Genomic DNA, 23,891 nt, shown 5'->3' with positions numbered 1-23,891 from the left:
GTTAATTGGCAGTGTTTTGTAAAAACATAATGTCTAATGTCTTGCTTTAGATAATTTGCTAATTTTGAGGTGATGGGCCCGTATTCAAACTTGGTAATAACCGAGTGTTTTCTTGTTCTTAAGCGACTTGGCATTATTTAGGTGCAGATTATTTAGTGAGTTTATAGTTTGCCAATTGTGTTTCCGGGCCCACTACCTTAACAACATTTCTCATCCTCAACTTTACTTAATTGGCAGTTTTTCTGTAAATATGAGCCGTGCCATGAGAAAATCAACATAGTGGCTTTGCGACCAGCATGGATCCAGACCAGTCTGCGCATCCGCGCACTCTGGTCAGGATTCATGCTGTTCTCTTTCAAAGCCTATTGCTTTACTTGCACTTTTTTACTACTCGAATACATTCCGCATTAAATGAGACGGTTTTCATGTTTATAAACCCCACATGGCAAGTTTTGCAGATCAAAAAGAGCAAATAATTATGTGCTTTTTTAGGGTAGCAGACCACAACTGACTGGCATTTCACAAGGAACTATTCAAACCCCTATTTTCTTTTCATTTTTGTCGTTAATTTATGATAAAAATTTCATTAAAATAAGGTGTGGGAAAAAATGACGTTCTATAAAGATACGCAAAGACGACCTGAAGTTGTTTTTATACGAGACAAAATTACTGACCTTAACCTTTAAGAACAGTCTGTGAATTTCGTGATTTTTTTTAAATTTATTGTCAGACTATGGGCCTTTTATTAAAAGATATATAATGCAATCTGTTGAAATGTTTCGCTTACAAGAAATCTTTTGTATTCATTGTTTGGAAATGTGAAAAATATTTGACGTCGTAGATTTACGTTATTAACTTTGAGGATGCTGGCGCCTGGGTTTTTATATACAAAGAAAAAACTTTAAGATGGTAAGAAAGTTACGGTGTAAAAGTAACTTTCATCAAGGATACGCCGTTTTTCAGCCTTTCAACGGTGTGCAATGCACCGCAATATCAGTTATAGCTTTTTCAGTCTGTTTTCAAATCCAATGTTCAAAATATTAGCCAACAGCTCTCCGGCGACTTGATGCTCTGCATCAAAATTTTACTTGTTATTCTTGAAAGAATTATTTCATATTTCAGCTGCTTGTCAAAATGCTGAGAATGTGTCCCTTGGAAAGAACCTTATAATCAAGTTTCTTTCCTCCACAACGGAGATTTTCGGACTTTGTCGTAGTTTTCCATACATGATTCCTTTTGTAGCGTCGTCCCGCCGAGGCGGGCTCAAATCGGAGAAGCAGATGTTTCAAATTATTCCAGGCTAATGCTGATATAAGAGCATTTATGAAATAATCTTATGAGGCGTATAACGGATTTAGTGATATATGCTGTATCGCTTCTATCATTTCTTTTTGCATATTATAAAAGCGGATGAAGCACTACAGTGACTTATACTTTGCACACGCTAAATAGTTGGACGATTGAAGTTACGTTATCATGTTTTGATAATCATTATAAGAGCTCGGCGAGGGTTTGCACGTCTCGTGAATTATTTAGAAGAGCGTTATATATATTATAGATTAAATATGGAAGCCTTCTACAAGCGCCTGCAAATCGGCAAATTATAACTATGTGATTTGACGTCCATATTGCTACGTTCTTTTGAAAACGAACATGGTTTGTTTTATAATATAATTTATACAATGTCATGTAGATACGTGAAAAGGCTTGATACATACTGACACACGTTAAATATAACATGTATCTTTCAAGTGAACAATGTTTTTAAAAACAGTAGCGTAATTTGTTGATATGTGAATCATATTCTTACGTTCATTTCGCATAATCTCCGAAAAAATAATTTCATTTCTTAAATAATATAAAATAGGAATACAGGGCGTTTGGAACAAGGGCATGTATACGTCCTATTCTTTACTTGCCACAACGGCCTGTAAATCTATAGTCAATTAAAGGGAATTATAACACCCACTATGAGCAGAAAATAAACTTTTTTTCCAATTATGAGGTCATTGATAGTTCGTGCTCATATCTAATATCTATGCAGTTCCAGTCCCACTAAATTTGCGCTAAATGGTATTAATATGCATTCACTTAGCTCCTGATATTTTAAGATAGAAAAAAGTAAAACATATTTCAGTCTGGATTCCAAGGTTAGAGTAAATGTTGTAAATGTTATGCGGTGGTATCACCATACACTTGAAGTGGTGTTTTTTTTATTGGATAAGGTGTCGGCCGCTCAATTCAGGGTTCATGGGTTCGAGCCCTATTGGGTTCCACTGGGGTCACGACCATGACTTCTCATATGACACCAGTACTGGCTTATATTGGAAGCAGACTCGAGTTAGTTCAAATAAGCTTAAAGCTTACATCATAGTCGAGCTAAAATACATTAGTATAAAAACATACACATGAAAATAATGTGTTGTCATTCACACACGGTAAAAACATATTTCTCCCATCACTTATGCAGAAATAATAATATGCCACAAATTAAGGCCCATAACTCAAGGGAAAATCACTGAACCATTCCCATGATATACAAAAGGCTATATACCAATAAAAGAAATTCTTCTTTGTTTCTTATTAATTCAGCTACTTCAAAACAATTTTGTTACAGTTTCTAGATTTTCACTCGGTCGTAGCTTATTTTCCACAAGATACCCATACATTCCACAAGATATCCATAAATTTGCTTCAAGAAAACGAAAAGGAAAAGGGGTGTTTAATAGTATGCAGTGACTTTTTTTGAATGCAAGCCAACTGAACTCAAGTACCCCCATATTTCCGCATTTCAGAAAGCGGTCCGCAGAATAAACACCCAACTTTCGTTTTCAAGTAAACTGTCCTAATTTATGTACAATTCATTCCACGAGCGAAATAATGACAATTTGGCCCCGATTTACGCACAAATGCACGACAATTGGAAAACTAAGGATCTATTTATTAGAGACTTCTTTCGACAACATTAAATCAATATATCTTCTTAATTAACAACAAAACTTTCTTTTCTAATAGATAATCATATGAAAATACTTTTCGCGTTGTAAAACTATTGTAATATAGTAAACACTTCTACACACTTGAAACAAAATTTGTAATAAAATTAAACTATTGCTTATATATCTAAGGTTTACATAAGTATAATTTTCTCCACTGACATGAATGTTCAAGAAATAACATTTCATGATTTGAAATATTAAAATACTGCTGATACAGATTATCACGGATTTAAGTTCATATGCGCACTTTTGTGGACTTAAATACTTCTACAAATTACAATCAGGATTGATAAAAAATGAATCAAATCATTTTCTTTGTTTAAAAAAAACCCAACAATTCTTCGTTCCATATTTTATGATTTTTTAACGAAATCACGAAGTTTTACCTGTCTTGGCGAAATGCATGTATTTACGTATGTTTGTAGCAGTATGTCAGGTACTGCTGCCCGCAAAATTCACTATTTGCAGTACTTCTGCAAATTATGGTAAGAATATAACACGTACTAATTAGTTTCTTTTTGCAATTTTCTAATAAATATCAACAATAGAAAACCATGTATTAACATGTCTCTTTTCATTGTTTAAACGGTTGATATGATATAATTGAATTTACGGTTGGTGTTTATGTAATTCAAATTCTAATCACGTTTAAAAAGAGCGGATGAATGAACTGAACCAATCAAGCGCTATCCGTTTAATTCTCGAATTCAAATTCTTGGCCCTTACTGATGTACCAGGTTTCACGTAAAATATGTTTTTAAAATTACCTCAGGAGTTACCATTATTTGACGACTTAAGGACAGACAGACATGCGAATGACCGTACTAACAGAGAAAAATATTTAACATAGATATTTTCAATATGATGATGTATCAATGTTCATAATAAAACCGTCAGTAGCTTGTATGTTATGAAAGAGCCGACTTTAGAGACTTTAATTATTTTTTTGCTATGGTCACACTTTAAACATAGCAACACAATAAAAAAACGCGCGCGTTCTCTTATATTTGCCCTGTTACTGTATCAATGCCAATTAACACTTATAAAGCTAATTTAGTGGAAGGCGGCACTCCCAATCTCCGTACGTCAATTGAAAAAAATCCTTACTGCCATGTCAAAAGTTCTAACTACATTTCTAAAACTGTACTTAAGCCTAGAACTTTTGAAATCTGTTTGCAAATAATACGTGAAAAACATGCACACATTTGATAATAAATACTTACGACATGAAACGCACGTGCATTGTTTTCCCGGCCAAATGTAATACAGAGTGCATTAGCAATGAAGTCATTTAAGTCTCAGACTTCAGGACCAGAAAAGATGATATTCAAACCCAAATGTAATGAAAAAGAAATGTGATGTAATGAAAAAGAAATGTAAAAGTTTAACTAACTCTGTTATTTAAAAGTTTGTTTTTGCCCGTTATGCGTCTTCAATGTTGACTTTTTCATTTATATCTGAACCGTATTTGACTATATCAGAGACCAAAATACAATTCTGAAGTTTACAGGAAACGAAGTTTAGAAAAATGAAAACTTCAGTAAATTCTTAAAACATCAGTGCTGTTATAATAAACATCTGTACCACGAAGCTAAAAACAGATTTTCATAAAACACTCAACTTTTGCATATGCACTAAGGAAACGTTTGCTAAACCTAAATCTTGTTAAATCCGAGATGATATATACATGTATATGAAGTCCCCATTTTTTAAATGAATTCAGGAAATTTGAGACAATAACTTTTCCGTTATAAATGGTTATTGGCTATAATACATCGTCTGAAACAGCAAGAAAGGAGGTTAGAAACGATAATAAACCAGTTAAACTGACCGTCAGACCATCTGACCTTGTCTTGATGCTGATCTTATCATTTATCTCAATAAAACGATCATTTCTGCTGTAAAATGGCAATTTAGACATCGAGCCAGTATTAAGACTAATGAACAACAGATGTAAATAAACTATCGAGACTCTGTACTGTATACCAGGCGTCAATTTTCCGACAATATTTTTTCTTGCACAACTTACTCTACAAGTATCATAATCTATTTTACTTCATCGAGCTAAAACATAAACAAGAATGTGTTTTACCAGTTATATGCGCACTGAACATATATTCATACGCTGTTTAATATCATTAAGATTACTTTAGGTTGTACAACAAATAATATTCACACGGAAAAAATATCACAGGCAATCCTGTTCTATAAATAAGTCCATAATGCACTAAAAATGCAAATAATGTTGTCGGAAAAATAGATATCACAACACTAAGAGGTGTATGTTAACACTACAAACGACAACATTTGCAAACACGATTTCCCTATGAAATAAGTTTAACAATATAATGGTTAGGTTTGTTCAGTTAAATATCTTTTTTAGGTGAATATCACTTTCTACGGACCTCTATGTCACCAGTTACGGACAATGAGATGAGATTTACGGGACATGATACATTAGTTTATTACATGACTTCTCTGATTGGCTGGAAACGGTTCGAAAAGTAATGAGAACATATCATATCAATTTATCTTGAGTTATAAATGACGAAAATAAAAAAGATCAAAGTAGGTGCTTGGAAAACCAATATCAACCTTATTTGGCCTAAATTTATTCCTTATTTCTTTATTAAATATACAATTGTAATAACAAGACTGACTATACATTTATTCATGTAATAAACCAATTACTGACTTTTTCATAGGTTGATATCAGGATTTATCAACCCTAAAAGAGTTATAGTTCACTCTTTTCAGGTTGATAAATCCTGATATCAACCTATGAAAAAGTCGATAATTGTATAATGTTGACTTTATACAGTTGTCAGTGTTATAACGGCATTCAATTGCGTTGAGTTAGGTTATGTATTTTGCACGTTTATGTAATCCCGTAAAACAACGATTTTAATCGAGAAAATTCATATTCTATAAGGATGGCAACTTTCATTCGAGCATAAAAATGCAATGCTGTTTCTGTCAATTTTCGAGGAAGTTTGAACAGGAGGTAGAACGTGTGTTAACAGAGAGATTCTTGCGCACACGTGCTGATTAAACACCATTTTTATATATGCGCGCCCCGTGGCAAAGCGTAAACATAATACGGCCTCAAAACGGATATCTCAAAAGAAAATGACGTCAAGATGAAAAAATACGGCCCCAAAACGGATAACTCAAAAGAAAATGACGTCGACATGAAAGAACAGCTGCAGCGCATTTCATGAAAATTTAATGACGTTGAGAGATAATGTAATCATTTTTCCAGATTTTTTTGCAAGAATAATGTAAGCGCATCGTGTTATAACATCCTCAGAATTCTTCACGATATTTAAGTACCCTCGCTCAACAGGCTCGGTAACCGAAACACCCTTTAGGATTCTGCAGATGTTATAACACGAAGAAACCAATGTTATAACGCAAAAAAAATGCGTTATACGTACAATATTATTGTTTTGTTGTTGTTGTTGTTTTTCTGGGTTTAACGTCGAACCGACACAATACAGGTCATATGGCTACTTTCTAGCTTTCATTGAGAAGGAAGAGCCCAGCTGCTTTACAACGAATGATTTCACTACGGATTAGCACGTCCTAGAACCACCGTCCTTACGTAAATCAGCTGGATGGCTTCCTCACTTGAAGAATTCAACGGCCCGAATAAGGCTCGGACCTACATCGGTGAGGGGCAAAAATATTGAAGTCAATCATGGAGGCCGTCCTACAATTTAACTGACTTGTAGTAAGTTAAAAATATGCACTAATCTACTATATAAATTGTTTATAAGCCGTCCTTTTCAGCACATGAGTCAAACCCGATAGTGTGTGGGCGAAGGTAAAACTACACTAAACGCGAGTCCGACGTACTTGATATTATACTATTTGTATAAGGTTCTTTCCATATCTATTCATATTCTGCTTTGCAGCTGTTGACAGGGTCCTTTCATCAAAGGTATATACAAATGCAGGACACATTCGTAGACCACTTTCGTTACAGATCGCATTTGTAACAGATTTCCTACGCACGCGATCGCATTCGTAACAGGTAAAATGTGTTACGAATGTGTTTGTCCATCATGGGGGTTGACATGAGAAGCACAAATGTATCATGTTGAGTTTTAATACTGCAAATGTTTAATCCGCTGATTGTCATCGCAACATTAACAAATAACTGCCATCAGCACCATCACAAGTTAGCGCCGTCGTCATCGACGTCAATGACGTCACAAAAATAATTGAGCCGCATCATGAGAAAATTGGCCCTCGGGAATCTTTGAGGCTTTGCGACCAGTGTCGGCCCAGATCAGCCTTCGCATCCGCGCAGTTTGATCAGGGCCCAAACCGTTCGCTGTTATTTCAAAGACGACTTATTCTACCTGATTATGAAATTTTCTTACCCTAATTCAGATGCATAAATGCACAGGTCAGCCTTTATGTACACTTTCGGGAAATTCACGAAAATGTCACAACCACTATAATATGACTACAACTTCAGCCAAATCTACTGTACCTCGACTAGCTGAAATGTAGACCCACATGCTCAGGTTACTGGTTCGAACCCGGTGGCGACATACATTTGTAGCTATATCCGTAAAATGTGGAGTTTGTGCGTTCGTGCAGTTATATATATAGGTTCTTGTCCTTGGTATAACTTGCCCAATAAAGTTCAATGGGACATATTTCATTTGATGCATCCGTTGTTGTCAGTATAAGTATTTTGATGTTTAAAGCAATGCGAATTGACAAAGATAAACAAAACGAAAACGAAAAACATATCTTATTACGAATTGCCCCTGAGTTGGCAATTAGTACTGATTTTGGCCTTTTGAACGCGATAGAGACAATACTTTTGTTTATTTTGACTAAACTTGCACACAACTTATATATCTATAAGATCCCGGTTCCTTTGAAAACAAAACCCGTATTACACCATTTCACTTGGAGTTACGGCCCCTGAACTGGTCACACATGCTGATTTTATCCTTTTCAACACAATGGAGACTACATTTATTATTTGATTTTTATTAAACTAATATAGGATCTCACTTCTTTTTAAAACAGCTATATCTTGCCATTTGTCTCGGAGTTATAGCTGAAATGGCAGTTTGCTTATGTTAGTCATGTGAACACCCATCATAGCTAAAATTTAACTATAACAACAGCTATATAGCATCATTTGTTCTTGAGTTATGGCCTCTAAAAAGGCAAATTTTGAAATTTTGCTGATTGTAACATAATGAACATGACAGAGATCACATTTATTATTTGATTTTGACCAGACTTGCATTGAAGTTATAAATCATAAAAAAAAATCTAGTTTTTTTCCCTCACAAAGTAGCCATATCACGCTATATGGCATAGAGTTATGGCCCCGAAAAATTACAGATTTAATAACATGTACATAGAGGATGTAACATGAGTATCTTTTCATATTGAATATATACAACGAGTTGAATGAAATGATAAAATGCGAGGCTCTGTCGAGCATTCTATAAATTTTATTCAACGAGTTTATTAAATTCAATGTGGAAAGTCACAAATGTTATATTCTTTTTATCACATGTTTTCTTTTCCTGTCCATACATGAAACGTTCTACGTTCTTTTACTATATAAACAAGTCAGTTTGACCGACGTCTCCTATACTTTAAACGACGTCGATGTCAAAGCTTTATTACACTAGTGACCAGTGTATTATCTTTTTATGTAATGACTTTATTTCACTCCTGCGACATCAAAAATGTGATAAATATAAGTTCTGTGTACGCTTTGTCAAATCAAATAATAAATGTAGTCTCTATCGTATTCACAAGAAAAATGTGAACGGACGGACGGCCGGACGACGGACGACGTACAGAGCTTGATCACAATAGCTTACTTTGTCACTTCGTAGAAGTGAGCTAAACATGTTACAAATGTTTTCCAGATGTAAAAATGCAGCTTTTGTTCCTTTTTTCCGATCGAATACGACATGTGACAAATGTGATCAGATAACACCGATCACATTCGTCTAAAAACTGTACTTGATTTCTGTGACATATGCGATCTCATTTGTAACACTTGTTACAGATGCGATCTGTTACGAATTGGTCATACACTTGTACGTTACTGTTATCCTTATGATTCTCCGAGATGTTTTTTCCATATCTTTGGCTGACCCCAATCAAAAATAAACATCAAGATGTGCGTCGGATACTTTTCATGATACTTAGTCGATATCATATAAATATTGCATTTCTGAGAGGTTGATATTTATAGGTTATTAGCTTTGTATCGGGAATATGCACGAGTTCTCAGCGGAAATATTGCACGACTTTAGGAGCGCAATATTCTTCCGCTAAAGAACGACTGCATATTTCCCGATGCAAAGATAATAACCTTTTTCTTACATGCACATCTACACGTATAAATATAATGTAAATATCATACATTTGTATAATAGCCTGAATAGGATTGACAATACTGAAGTAAATAGAAATAAATAGTGCAAGAACAAACACTGAATTACGTCACACACCTGATATGAAATTCAGGCTTCAGTGGAAACATATTGACGTTTCCGGTACCAGTGTAACTTAACGGGGAATAGAAACGTGTATGTAATAAGAATAAATATCAGCTCGAGATATATGAATATGAGGCGTCAGTTGAGACCTGTATGCACATATTTCGAATGTTGGACATTTTTCATATAACTTTCTAAGAAATACAGTATTTATTTCATTATGCCGAAAAAATGGTAAAAATATTTACTGGAAAATCAATATAATTAGTCAAATAACTGATTGAAAGAATCACTGAAATGTCGATTATTAACACCCAGTAAAACAATATCTAAACTAAACAGCTGTCCAAAACGTGGCGAATTTGTTTCTTAAATACATAATATGATGTGAGAAACCCCTATTTCAGCGTTGCGTAGATGCCAAATAACCGACCTCAGCTTCAATGATAATTCTAATGAAATTTGCTATTGAAATTAAGGAGAATCGGCGCATTTACATAACTCTAAATCTCCCCCTTCCCACCCATTTGTCGTTGCAGTTCTGCTAAAATGTTAGAGAAGGTTACCAAAATCTACCAGGGGCTTATCAACTGGGCAAATAGCTGTAACTTTTATTATCTCATAAATCTCCATGGCCTGCTGTGCTGACCGACATCACCTTGTTAAATGCCTGCTGTTTGACCTTATTTTGATTACATGTTTTATGCGTTTTTACTAATCATAGCAGAAACAGGATCCAGAACTTTATAGAATTCTTATAAAGGAAATGCTATTTTTTCTATTTTTAAAATTATTTCTAAAATGCTAAAAAATAAGTTTGTTATTTCTAACAGGTGAGTAATTATATATTTTTATTTTGTATTTATCAGTTATATTCTTGAAACAAAATGTATCGTGCTAAACAAATGGCAGTACTGTTATTTTCGAGGAAGTACTTTTTAAAAATTAATTTACAATAAAACTAAGAAAATTAGTTTAAATATTTACCTGTTTCACCAGAGGGTTTTATAGTCTTACTTTTAATACGAATCGGTACTTATGTTGATACAGGAGGCGATACATGAAACGGTAAATTAATTTATTCCCAGATTCTTATTATGTGACTAAAACTTGCGTCAGGTGGCTTAAAGTCCGTGGGCCAGAATATCCGTCTAATTGTTTCAATAAGTGTACAAAAATAGATAATGCATTGGGTTGAACTTGTTTGATGAAACTTTCTATATATATAAAACAACAACATCAGGTGCAAATGCATGCCACTTTGATTTTTGCCTAGATATGAGAATGTAAGAAACTATATATCCCGAAAAAACTTAAAAAAGTATATGGTAAAGTTAGTACAACTTGGTATACTGATAGAAGGCACGTAACTTAATTTTTGTAACTTGTGTGCCTTGTCGTGAGAAAACTTTAATAAAACAGCTCTGGTAATAAAGTGTAAAGCATTTGAGGGAGATCATTGAAGGAACCTTTGTTACAGATTGGTACACACGTAAGGCATTTTAAATTTTCTGTGCAAAAATTATGAAATTTTGATAAAGGGTCATACGACAAAGTATTTTGGTTTTATACAGATAGGGGATATTTAGAAGATAGTGACTATAAACCCTTACATGTCTGAGTGAGACCAGTTTTTCCCTACCCAAGAGACAGTGTTGAATGAATAACCGAGCGTTAGCGAGTTTTTTTATCAAAACTATGCGAAGGGTAAGGAAAACAGCTGCCTTTCATATTCAGACATGTAAGATCATTTTCCTTGCCTATCACGTTCAAAATAGATCGTGGTGACAAGTAAATTTCGGTATTTCCTTACACTACTTTAATAGTTTATGACGTCATAATAGTGCCAGTACTGTTTGACGTCACCAAAGTGCACGCTGTTTTAGACAACGTTTTTAAAACCCCTATGGAAAAACAGGAATATTCATCCCTGGCGCATGCTCAATCAAATCTACACTTTCCCAATTAGGTAGGCAAGGAGCTCCACCTTTGGAAGAAAAGAATAAGAGAAAAAGCTTCCGTGCGTCAAAATCGCGTCATTAATGTTTTGGTAAAAGTTTTGCTTGAAAGTTCATATCTCCGATGCTGCTGCATGCATTTGGTGGAAAGTTCACACATGTCTTTTATGTCATTATGTGAGGTCACTGGCCAAGTACCATAACTGTTACCTGTATATTAGCAGATTTATGCTCCTTTTTATACGCCCGTTTGAAAAACGGGACGTATTATGGGAACGCCCCTGGCGGGCGGGCGGATGGGCGGGCGAGCGGGTGGGCGGCGTCCGTAGACTTTGTCCGGAGCATATCTTCTACATGCATAGAGGGATTTTTATGAAATTTGGCACAGTTGTTCACCATCATGAGACAGAGTGTCATGCGCAAGAACCAGGTCCCTAGGTCTAAGGTCAAGGTCACACTTAGAGGTCAAAGGTCAAATTCAAGAATGACTTTGTCCGGAGCATATCTTCTTCATGCATGGAGGGATTTTGATGAAACTTGGCACAATTGTTCATCATCATAAAATGGAGTGTCAGGCGCAAAAACCAGGTCCCTAGGTCTAAGGTCAAGGTCACACTTAGAGGCCAAATGATACAAGAATGAAAAATTCAAGAATGACTTTGTCCGGAGCATATCTTCTTCATGCATGGAAGGATTTTGATGTAGCTTGGCACAGTTGTTCACCATAATGAGAGGGAGTGTCATGCGCAAGAACCAGTCCCTAGGTCTAAGTTCAAGGTCACACTTAGAGGTCAAATGATACAAGAATGGAAACTTTGTCCGGAGCATATCTTCTTTTTAGCATGAAAGGACTTTGATGTAGCTTGGCACAATTGTTCACCATCATAAGACGGAGTATCATGCGCAAGAACCAGGTCCCTAGGGGTAAGGTCAAGGTCACACTTAGAGGTCAAGGATACAAGACTGAAAACTTTGTCCGGAGCATTTCTTCTTCATGCATTGAGGGATTTTGATACAACTTGGCACACATGTTCACAAGCATGAGACGGAGTGTCGTGCGCAAGAACCAGGTCCCTAGATCTAAGGTCAAGGCCACACTTAGAGGCCAAAGGTCAGATACAAGAATGACTTTGTCCGGAGCATTTTTACTTCATGCATGGAGGGATTTTGATGTAACTTGGCACAATTGTACACCATCATGAGACGGAGTGTCATGCACTGGTCCCTTCTTTTGAATTACTTCCCTTTGCTGTTACTATAAATAGCTTATATTGTAACTTTTTCATTACAAGTCGTAGGGAAAAATCAAGACCACTTTTCTGTAGTACAACATGCATGTTTGATCCAATTCTGAGGTGTATTTTGAGCTATCTCTACCTGGTAAGGATTTTTGTGTGGACTTGTAATTTTTTTTTTTTTTTTTGGATTTTTTTTCTCTCTTTAACGATTAACTTCCCTTAGCTGTTACTATAAATAAATTACATTGTAACTTTTTTATAATTGATCGTAGGGAAAAACCAAGACCACTTTTCTGTGGTACAACATTGATGTTACTTTCAAATTTTGGGTGTATTTTAAGGTATCTGTACCTGGTTAGGATTTTTTTTGTTGACTTAGAAAAATAAAAGAATAACAATAATTTCTAAAAATAATATTTGCTGTGACGGGCGTATATCGTGACATTCTGGCACTCTTGTTATACTTAGAAAATAAATTAAGTTAAAGTTTTGCGTGTGAGTACATATCTCTGTAACTAATAACGATATTTAATTGAAACTTCACACCTGTCTTCAATGCCATTAGATTTATGTAAGACCACTGACTATGTTTTATAACTCTGACCTACATTTTAGCAGTACATGTATTTTGCCCTTGTTTGTACTTAGAATATTCTGGTAAAAGTGTTGCCTGCAAGCACATGTCTCTGTAACTACAAGATATACTTATAGTATCGCGATATTTACATACTGATGAGAGTATGTTCCAATATCCACCAATTTTATGACAAGATTATTTTTAATGCAGCTTTCAAAAGAAAATACTGGAAAAGCAAATGGTATCATATCCTCGTTTTTAACTTAGTGCCTAATCAAATTATATTGGTATTGAACGCATACAAGAACGTATTCTACTGCTGTAGTTTCTAATTTATCTATAAATCTTTCTTCTCCACTTCCTTACAACATGCTTTTTGGTTGATCAATACTACAAAATAAACGGGAAATGATCATACCGATCCTTCTACCGTACAATGCGATGTACAGATCGAGATTTATACTTAGTCTATCGAATTAAAAAATGTGTACAGAGCGTCTATGGACTTTTTTGGAAGAATACGCTTTTTCCTTGTGCCGAATAAGTGTCCGCATAACTTGTCTGAACCGCAATGTCTTGCTTATTATTACAAATACGGGCAGTGTTGGTTTTTTTTATTCCAAAATCTTCCTTTAAATTGATAGAGAACCGATCCTGGGCGAAACTACGAAAATCGAGATCGATCCCTCTACGGTAACATGCGATATACCGAATGAGACATTTACTATCGACTTGAAAATTGTGTACCACGGTCCTTGCCATCATCAGGCAGTTCTTTTCAAATGTTACGGGGTGAGTTGAAGTCCGATTGATTCCCGATTAACGCAGTGCTTTGTTTTCATATTATCATGACATGATTGTTTTCTTTTTTAAAGGTCCAGTAACACTTATAAATAACTTACAAAAGATTATTTTTTGTTAATACATTTCAGTTAAAAAAACTACTTTACTCTAAAACATGTTACAATATATTTTTGTGACATTTTAGTTGTTTCTACACGGAAAACAGTGAATAGAAGACATTTCTCTTTTTTGCAATATCATTGAATAAAAATACTATGCTATATTTCTGTTGTATAATTTCAACTTAAAAAGGCAGCACTACAATTATCTTATCGGCCAAATTCGTCAGAAAGATTAAGTTTCTTGTTAAAAGAAATGCTACTTGTGATCATTACATCCGAAGTGCTACTGGACCTTTAAACTATTTATTACTGTTACTCCAAAATGGACTGCTAACTGTGTTTAACTTTCATTGATTCACATGCTATACTTAAATTTCAAGTGTGTTAAATTTCCTTAGCATTTCATTCAAAATACATTTTAAGTAATACATCAGTTGTATTTTTTTCCTGGAGCAATCTGTTATTCTCGTGCAATTAAACCAATTCACAAATAAACTGACCTAATGTTCATCTCAATGTCAAAAGCTGACCATGGAGAAGGATGCTGGTAATTTGATAGGGCCAATCTACAGATGCTATCTGTAACTCTCTGGAATTCCATGTTGTTATAACTTCGCGCTCTGATCTGAAATTCTGTGAGAGACATTTCAGTAGGAGTAGTAGTCTGGCTCCCTGGCTGCATGGTTATTTTTTATATAAATACTGCAAGCAAAATAAGAAAATCTTAAGCCTCTAAAATAGCACATTTTTATCTGAAGGCTGAACCATACCTATGTTTGGAGCCAGGGGCAATAAAAATGTCAATGTAAAAACAACCTGCTGAAGTTACTTTCCTCTTAATGAATAAACATATATATGTAAATAAGAACAAACATAGGGACAGGAGCCAGTCTATAGGAGTAGCTACATTTTAGCCGTCCTGGGACAAAGTGAGCTCTAACCGTCATAAATCATGTCAATTGAAGAGTATTTATGTACACAAACCTGGGAAAGACGGCAAGGTTGACTATACCGTGGCTTCTTTGGTCAATATCCTGCAATTTACAGCCTGCTTCCGGCGGTGATTTAGGATCAAAGTTACACACTTATATACTAGATTAATGGAAATAAGTAACGCGCACTCAAACTTCAACGTAATAGTGTGAAAATGAAATAATCTGGATACAAGGTGAGGTATAAAAATGTTAAAAATTCATGTAATTTTTCTAAAATATTTTGAGTTTGAAATGTTAATGTATTAAACTACGTTTTATTTTGTGTCGTGCAACTGTGAATTAACGTCATTCAAATCTGGTTAGTATAAAAGCAAATCAACTTAATTTTTGTTGAACAAGTATTAAGACATATTATTCAGTATTCTAGAATTTCCCAGTAATATGAGTCCATTGTACCACTTATAATTAATACATGTATTCTGTAGAGACGTTTGACAATACTGTACATTTATATTATGTTGTCTAGGTTTTCAAAATCAGAAACGAAGCAAGAAGAACTTTTCTGAGGCTTAAGTGTTGAAGTTCAGTTGTGATTGTCATGCCCTAGGATATGCTAATGGATTGATGGAGAAGTATATTGATTCTGTTTCATTGCACTTTTAAAAATAAATTACAAATATTTCATTTTCTACAGATTTTTATGACATGTGCTTAACGAGTAAATTTAGTAGTTCTGAAACTTATTAATTCTCGCTGCTTACATTTTTTTTATTTCTGGTTTTGAACAATATTATACCTAAAGCGATTACTTTACTAAATACACACATTATTAATACTTATCACAAAACACCTAACTTTATTTCCAGCTCATAAATCATCTATTGCGTTTCCCACACATATTTTACTTGAGTCTGAAAATTATTTTAATTAATATTACATGGTCATTTATTTTTTCTGCGAAATATGTATTTTTCAAATTTGTTATTTGCAGTCTGCACTGAATATTTGTTTGATTTTTTTTGCCGTTTTCAACAGTATTTCATAAAAGTAGAACTTCACATACAAGTTTAATTTTATTTTTAAAACTTTCCTAGTCAAGTTTCTATTTGAAAAAAAAAACCCGCCACTTTGTAGACATTTAATTGATTATTCTGAATGGCTGCATCTGTTCAAATAGGAAATGTTGCGCCAATGTCTGTTTTCCGTTTATTTTTTAAAAGGTTGCGCGTTTTTTTTTCAGGAACGTCTGGATTCAGATACAGAAAGTAACATGGTAGACATGTACATATTTAAAGCAAGAGGAAACCTTGAAAGTAAGTAAAATATGTTATATATCTTTATTTCTTTTTTTTTTAAATAGTTGGAATGTTTGGACAAAAGGTTATATAATTTCATAATACTTTAAGTTATTACCTTGGCGTGTAGAAATGTACATAAATTCTAGATACAATCAATTATGTCTTAAAGACAACATATGAACACTAACAGGCTCTATAAAGACCGTCGTTTTTTTTTTTGTTTTTTTTTTTTGTTTTTTTTTTTTGCTGACAAAATGTATTTTACCTGTCAAAAAAAGAATTCTCATGAGTGAAATTTACATTTCTTTTTAGAGTATTATATGTTAGTAGAAGCGCACCATATGATGTAAGACCTTTTCTTTTGATAATACAAAGAAAATTCTATAGCACAACTGACATACTTAATACTTGTTTAGCAATGCACGTAAATTTAACGAAAACGTTAGTATTTAAAATATCGGTATGTTTAAATATGCACTCCTCAGAAGTGCTGATTTTCATGCGTGTGTATTTTTATAATGTTTTTAGAGAACGAACAACTAAACTAAGAATTATGTGCACATCATAGGATATTGACGTCAATGGAAACAAAATGTTTGTACTAGTTGATCGCAGGAATATTGATGAAAAAGTTAAAAGGTACGGATATAACGATAGATGATTCTAAATTACATTATTACAACTTGTTACTACATGTACGTTAATATCATGAAACCCTAATTCATAATGATATTGTATAAACATTTGATGAGATTTGTCTAGATACGAGAGGAAAATGAAAGCAGTTTAAAGGGATAAAACAAGTTTAAAACTTAGCGGTTAATTTATGTTAGAAATGGGAAAAAAAAAGAAAAAAAAAGAAAGAATGACTAGAATGTTGATTAAAATCTAACAACTCACAATGAACTTACTGCAACTTTTAAGCGAATTCAAATGCCAGATACTTTTAATATTATTTTCTTATAAATAAGACATTTTTTATCTTAATTCACCTGGAAATAAGTAGTTAATTTGTTTTTCAATGTAATTTCGATAACAGGATTAGGTACGCTTATTGGGAATTGACATTATGTTTGGTGCATTCCTTGTTGTAATACCTGGTTTTAATTATGGGGAGCTTATAAAGGCAGAAAAAAATAAGAGGTGATCAAAGTTGTAAACATTAATGTAACATTAATTAGTGATATGTAATATGAAATAATATGGTTACTGCTTCCGCTAACCACCCCCGTCCGTCTTATGACTTGATCTAAATGTTTTGCTGTTAGCTGGCTCTTTCAGTAGGTAGAGCGCAGATTCAGGATAAGCAGGGTAGTCCGTTCGATCCCAAGGTGAGAGGGGTATATGTTCATCGGAGTAATTCGATAAAAGACAGTAGGGTTGGTAAAATGTGAAATCTGTCTCCTGCAGCTCTATATAGATCGGAAACTATATCTTTTAGTTGTTAATAGTAACCTTATAACAAATGTTACATAAATGTATTTACAGACATTCAGTGATAGGGATGAAGTGGAGGCCTTATCGATAAACAAAGAGTCACCAGTTCAGGAAATGGTACAGCGCTGAGAGTATTTTGAAAGTTAAGAAAGGTTGGTAATTGTTATTGCATTAATTCATTTCTTATTGCTTGAATCTGTGAAATATCCGCATTTTAGCTCACCTGTCACGAAGTGACAAGGTGAGCTTTTGTGGTCGCCTGGCGTCCGGCGTCCGTCAGTCCGTCCGTCCGTGCGTAAACTGTGCTTGTGACCACTCTAGAGGTTACATTTTTCAATGGATCTTCATGAAAGTTGGTCAAAATGTTCATCTTGGTGATATCTAGGTCAAGTTTGAAACTGGGTCAACTGGGATAAAAAACTAGGTCAGTAGGTCTAAAAACAGGAAAACGTTTTGACTTCTCTAGAGGCCATACTTTTAAATGGATCTCCATGAAAGTTGGTCAAAATGTTCACCTTGATAATATCTAGGTCACGTTTGAAACTGGGTCACGTGCCATCAAAAACTAGGTCAGTAGGTTAAATAATATAAAAACCTTGTGACCTCTCTAGAGGCCATATTTTTCATGGGATCTGTATGAAATAAAATTTGGTTGAATGTTCATTTTAATGATATCTAAGTCAAGTTTGAAACTGGGTCAACTGCGGTCAGAAGCTAGGTCATTAGGTCTAAAAATAGAAAAACCTTGTGACCTCTCTTTTCAATTGATCTTCATAAAAGTTGGTCTGAATATTCATCTTTATGATATCTAGGTCAAGTTCGAAACTGGGACAACTGCGGTCAAAAACTAGGTCAGTAGGTCTAATAGTAGAAAAACCTTTTGACCTCTATAGAGGTCATATTTTTCATGGGATCTGTATGTAATGAAATTTGGTTTGAATGTTCAACTCAATGATATCTAAGTCAAGTTTGAAACTGGGTCAGCTGCGGTCAAAAACTAGGTCAGTAGGTCTAAAAGTAGAAAAACCTTGTGACCTCCCTAGAGGCCGTACTTTTCAATGGATCTTCATGAAAATTGGTCAGAATGTTTACCTTGATGATATCTAGGTCAACTTTGAAACTGGGTCACGTGCCTTTAAAAACTAGGTCAGTAGGTCAAATAATATAAAAACCTTGTGACCTCTCTAGAGGCCATATTTTTCATGGGATCTTTATGAAAGTTGATCAAAATGTTCATCGTAATAATATCTAGATCAAATTTGAAACTGGATCAACTGCGGTCAAAAACTAGGTCAGTAGGTCTAAAAATAGAAAAACCTTGTGACCTCTCTTTTCAATGGATCTTCATAAAAGTTGGTCTGAATATTCATCTTTATGATATCTAGGTCAAGTTCGAAACTGGGACAACTCTGGTCAAAAACTAGGTCAGTAGGTCTAATAGTAGAAAAACCTTTTGACCACTCTAGAGGCCATATTTTTCAATTGAGCTTCATGAAAATTTGTCTGAATGATCACCTTGATGATATCCAGATAAAGTTTGAAACTGGATCACGTGTAGTCAAAACTAGGTCAGTAGGTATAAAAATAGAAAAATATTGTGACCTCTCTAGAGGCCATACTTTCATGAGATCTTCATGAAAGTTGGTGAGAATGTTCTCCTTGATAATATCTAGGTCAGGTTCCAGACTGGTTCATGTGCCTTCAAAAACTAGGTCATTAGGTTCAATAATAGAAAATCCTTGTTTAATAAAAAATGCTGTGATAAATCCAGGATGACAGAAATGTGAAGTCTGCCCGGATCGCGAACCTGAGCTGACCGGCTGCCTGAGACATACTCTCTTTAACGTGACTAAGTCCGTACCTCGACACTCCCCGCCGTCCCCGCCCCCCCCCCCCCCCCCACCTCCTCCAAGAAATTGTAAATTCGTCCTCGAATTCCAAAATAATACAATATTGCAAACGTTGCAAGACTGTCCAAGCAAACATGCTAAAGACCCACTTTCTGAGCAAATTGTCAAAAAGTATGACTTCAGTTAGGGACTCGAACTTTGGACCTACCGACTGGGCTAACTGGCTACTTAACACATATTCTCTCTAAACGTAACGTAACGTAAAGTAAATCCGTACCGAGAAAATGATACATCGCCGATATTTTATTACAAAAATATTTCTAGAATATTTGTTAATCGTGTTATATTTTCCATAGGAAACTACTAAGATTTTTTTTTCAATTAACCTTGGTCATCACGATTGATAGACCATACTTCCTATAATCATGCTGATTCTGTCCAGGCTGTACTATATTAAACTAGTACTTTCGTGTTACTTTCTTTTAAAATTGTTTCTTGTGCTTATCATTTACGGAGAAAACCAACGCAGTTTTGTTTAACATAATTATTGTTCAAAAAGTGGTTTATACACAAAAACAAACGAACAAACACGGGTTGTCATTTTATCTACATTCTTTATATTTTACAATAAAGCAGCATTATTTTTTCAGGTGAAATGTATAAAGTGAGATTTCATGAAGATGGTTCCTAGTAAGTCCGGATTATGGCTCGTATTCGAAGAAAAAATGTGATTGTTTGTAAAAGCAGTTTACATGAAATATAGTTTGAGCTTTTAATCAAAATGTTGTTCTTTCTTTATATTCAACGGATGTTTTTTTGTAGTGCAAGTAAGCATAACCTTAAAAAGAGATGCAGACAAACCTGTGTTAAAGACCACCTCTGAACAGAGGCCACCTGACTCTAAAGACCACATGTTTTGTTTCCAGTTTTAACATTTATTTAGCCTGTGACTACCTCCAAATAAAGACCACATTTTGGCTCTACCTAGTCTTGTCTTTATAGACAGGTTTGAAAGTATATGTAAAAGTACACTCGAAGTTTTATCTAGCATTAATGCAGTGACTGACCCATAAATTTTGGTCTGTCCGTTTGTCTCTCTGTATGTCACAAAGTTTAAATGTGCATATCATGTGAAACAGCAATGCGGATTCACACCAGTTCATTGTTTTGTGATCAGAGTTTTATAATACTTTATATTCTAATGGGCCCGCTTTTACCAAACTTTACATGACTGGCCAGTGCCTATAATTTTCATTGGAGTTATGGCCCTTAATTTGTCATATCTTACCCCGTATTGGCAAGCTCATTTTAAGCGATATCTATATACTAGCACGTGTTTATACCAAGCTGCGAAATCTCTTTATTCTTGTAGTTATCATGTACATTTTTTCGCTGATGAAGTAAAGGTAATAAATATACACTTTTATTTAATAATAATATATATTTATCCACAATTCAAGTGCAGACCTGTACCATTGAAAAGCATTACTGAGCAGACATATTTCATCCATTTACTTTCATAATCTACTAAAACAGATGTTATAAGCAATGTAATTGTACCCTGGCAGTGCAGTGGATATAATATCATAATAAGAGTATGGTTACAATACATTCCAGAACTCGAAAACTATTCGGTGTGATATAACTGTTGAAAAGCAGAGAGGGGCACGCGAAGTCTTACTCCACCAAAGAAGGCTGAAAAATTGCCATATGAACTTAATTTCTGCGATGTGACCAAACAAAGAATTAACTGGGGAAAAAAAAAACAGAATTTAAATGGTGATTTTATCGCAAGAAAGTAAACAGTTAATAACTCCAAATATTCCCTGTCAATTAATTTTCTTTCAAGGATGACGTGAACTAAGGTTTTTTTTTTTTTTTTTTTTTTTTTTTTTTTGCAGCGTTTCAGCGGAATTACGCTATTCTCAAATTTGAAAATAATTTCCTCATTCAAAATGTTATACTTGTCCAATCCGCTTTTCATGTGTTGGAGTAAGCGAATTATTTTAACATACAATTATTCCCTAACTAGCAAACGTGTGCTATTTACACTTTATTCCAAGGATTTAAATCCTATTCGCTCTTAGCGAAATTTCGTTAAGAGGAGGACGTTACACTGCAAATATACTCTTTCCTCAGAATGCCTTAGCGAAATTACGCTATCTATAGATTGGATGAACCATAAACTTTATAGTATTGTTTGCGAGGAACATTGTATAAACGTTGATGATTATTCTTGTCTAAGAAGAAAGTAACGAATTCCTTCGATACGTACATACATTAGAACTCTAAATAAAGTAGCAACAGTCTCGATTTTAATGGTTAAGTTCTGCATTTTTATGGCAAATTGATAATACCGCTTAACGATGTTGTAAAAGTAAAGAAAACATTATTCCAAAATGTCAGGATAAAACGATTTGTATACCATATTGGCATGTTTTTGACATAACTTGACAGTCTGGAAACTGTCAACTGCAAATGGAACGTGTTAGTATTAAATATGAAATGAAATACATAAGCAACATCAATTAATTGTATCAAGATTTATAAAGTAACATAGCATCAGACATTGTTGTGCACGCGTCACAGTTCTTGCCAATTTGTTTGAAATTTAGAAAATGCTTAAAATATTCAATAATGGAAATAGAAAGGAAGATATTAAGTTATTGTGTGCGTTTTAGGAACATTTTACCTCTACAAATACTTCTTTTTAAACAAAATACACTCCCGACAGAGTTATTTATGCTACCGAAAATTAAATGCAAGTTCGAAGGAATTTTCGCTTCATTTCATATGATACACATTAAAATATTCAATTCAACAATACCGCTTTATAATTTTCGATATCTAATCTCATTTGCTATATTATAAGTCCTAAACTGAATATATTAACAACAAAAATGTGCCCGGATACATTCTGTATAGGAGATGTTGCATTTCAAAGCTGCAGGTAGTGACCGCAAGTTAAACATGTTCTTTTATCTGTGATCTGTATAAAATATAACATATCTAATATTCTGAACAACATGATATCTACCTTTGAATTCTTCTTTGCATATGTAAATCTATTTATTAACATTATATATAAAAAATATTCTCTACTATGAACCACAATTTGACAACAGTTAACTTGAAAGAACTCCGCAATTAATAAATTCTAGTGAACGCGTTTATAGTTCTCAATCGTAATGTCCGATAAAAATACTGAAATAACTTGTATTCAAAAGAATTGAAAACATAAGTATCATGTATATATTTCTTTTGATAAAATTGATATCTCAATGTGCCATCTTTGGTTATAAGGAGCATGGCAAGAGCAAAATGATATAGAAGTATGTGAATATAAGAGCTAAATGACTTTTGAAAGAATGGCATTGTGATGGGAAATCCCATCCTCTCAACCGTGATATTGCCAGCTACGATCAGCTAGCGGTTAAAATATATCAAGGAAAATACGAATTTTACCATTTCATCTTACTTATATATAAAGGCAATGGTAAATCAACGATCCGACCCAAGCAATCAGAGGCTGATATCATTACATTCAGTAATCTAAAAAAATGACAAGATTTTACATGATAACTTACAAGATCGGACTTCGAGTACCTACATATCATTTCCAAATAAACAATAAAATGCTTACCAGAAACATATTTGGATAACAGTTTCCAATAACTTCGAAGAAACAATTTATCACAATCTAGATCTTAACAGTATAGTATATATTCCAATGCTTGACAAAAGACAGGCATTTCATGCAGTTTAGACGCTATTTTCTATAAATTAAAATGTTTAGGCATTCGAGGTAAAATGTTGTCAATACAGGTCGACATCCATTCTTATATGGCAAGCTATAATTTTGTAAATAACACCTTGTATCGGAATGCCAAATTGTTCAGCAAAACTTTTAAAAGCATTTCGTTTAAAATACACAATTAAATACAGTGACTGAAAAGACATAAGGAACAATAGTTGGTAGTATATTAATAAAAATCCTAATGTAATACATTCTAAATATCAAACGCTAACATGGTCTTCAAAATGAACAGATAGAACCGAAATAATGTAAACGTAATTAGTTATGGCAAAATAAATTAATCAAAACTAGTATCTGCATTAAGTCTTTTTATCGAAGATAATAAATTTGTTAATGAAAACCGAAATTACTCCCTCGTATGGTAAAAAGTTTAAGAAACAATG

The 23,891-nt window shown here is 34.0% G+C and overlaps 1 long non-coding RNA gene across 2 annotated transcripts; it reads left to right on the top strand.

Moving 5' to 3' along the window:
• Positions 1-13,707: 13,707 nt before the first annotated feature.
• On the top strand, positions 13,708-17,995 carry LOC123556265 (uncharacterized). 2 transcript variants are annotated; one of them, XR_008372253.1, is made up of 5 exons: positions 13,708-14,058; positions 15,633-15,738; positions 16,347-16,419; positions 16,933-17,043; positions 17,893-17,995. It is a non-coding gene; the product is annotated as an uncharacterized LOC123556265 (long non-coding RNA). The 2 variants fall into 2 exon arrangements; XR_008372252.1 differs by lacking the exon at positions 13,708-14,058 and having other exon boundaries at positions 15,529-15,738.
• The last annotated feature ends 5,896 nt before the right edge of the window (positions 17,996-23,891 follow it).

The sequence above is a fragment of the Mercenaria mercenaria genome, chromosome 8 (assembly GCF_021730395.1).
Source record: "Mercenaria mercenaria strain notata chromosome 8, MADL_Memer_1, whole genome shotgun sequence".
NCBI lineage: Eukaryota > Metazoa > Mollusca > Bivalvia > Venerida > Veneridae > Mercenaria > Mercenaria mercenaria.
The sequence above is the reverse complement of the archived record's forward strand: the minus strand, read 5'-3'. Positions and strand labels throughout refer to the sequence as shown.